This window comes from Penaeus chinensis, chromosome 38, assembly GCF_019202785.1.
Source record: "Penaeus chinensis breed Huanghai No. 1 chromosome 38, ASM1920278v2, whole genome shotgun sequence".
NCBI lineage: Eukaryota > Metazoa > Arthropoda > Malacostraca > Decapoda > Penaeidae > Penaeus > Penaeus chinensis.
Window position 1 is genome coordinate 9,739,114 of NC_061856.1, and position 1,332 is coordinate 9,740,445.

Genomic DNA, 1,332 nt, shown 5'->3' on the forward strand with positions numbered 1-1,332 from the left:
ATCAATGTTGATTTTTCCATGGTAGAATGGATCGACCTTTTAGTATTTAACTAATTGGGATATTGAGTTCTGTAATGTTCATGGAGATTTTGTGTATCAGTCACGTGATTAATCACGTCTGCTTCCGTGATTTTATGTTGCAGTTGTTTTTGGAAATCTGAAAGATACAGGGGTTCCCTCAGAGCTTTGAACTCAAATATGGTGGAAGTAAATACTATTCTGTCATAAATGAATGGTAAGTTTATTTCTGATCTCATGTTCAATATCCTTGCTGTTCTCGGGGCGCCGAGTATAATCCTCGTAGCTTTATTTTGCACTACCTCCAAGCTATTTATTTCTGATTCCTTACACTGCAACAAGTGCAGTGCATGGTAGTCTACAACTGACCTTATAAAAGCCAAGTAAAACAGTTTAGAAAGCTTAACACTGATGCTATGTTCTCTTCCGATAAGAACTTTCACCGGTTTCAATCTCTTTTAGAGTCTCTTTAGAGAAAGGATCAGGTCTGCATCATTTACGTTCACCCCGAGATATTAATACTTTTGATACATGTCAAGCTCTTTGTCACTTACGTGAAAGATGGGTGGGGTATGATATATGGGTTGAGAATCATTGTTTTTTTCAGCGGAGAGGACTAATCCACTAATCATGAGCCCTTGTTGTGAGTTTGTCGAATATTATTTGCATCCTCTCTTGTAATGATGATCGGACACAAATGTCATCAGCTTAGCATATAATGGATTCACCATCCCCAAGTGGAATATCTGCCACCAGCTTGTGCATGAGGACAGCATAGGGTTGAGAACTCCTCCCAGTGGTGCCCCAGGTTCAAAAGATTGTGAAGTGGAACTTCTCACTCCTCATATGCCAAAGCTTACAAATTGTTCTAGAATAACTTCTCTGTTTGCAATGTCAAAAATTGACTTAAGGTCATGAAAAACTGTGTGCTTCCCTGGATTAGAAGTACTCTGCAAAGCAATGTTGTGTGCTACATCCCGACAGAAATCCTCACAGTCTGTAAGATAATTTACCTTGTAACCTGTATCTGAGTCTGTTCAAAATTAGTGAAATTATGCGGTATTTATCAGTGTTTGGTTTCGGTATAGGGATAATTAGACTGCGCGACCAGGGGCCAGGCAGAATACCTTGTGACAAACCTAACCTGTACAGGTGCAAAAGGGAATTGCCAGGTACCTGAGCTATAAGGCTGAGGACACTATAGGTAATTCCATCCTCACCTGGTGCGGATGCTTTTCCTTTGATCAGTGCATTGTTCAGTTCCCACTCAGTAATCTCAGCAAAGTCTGAAGGGTTGGTCTCAGAACATCCAAT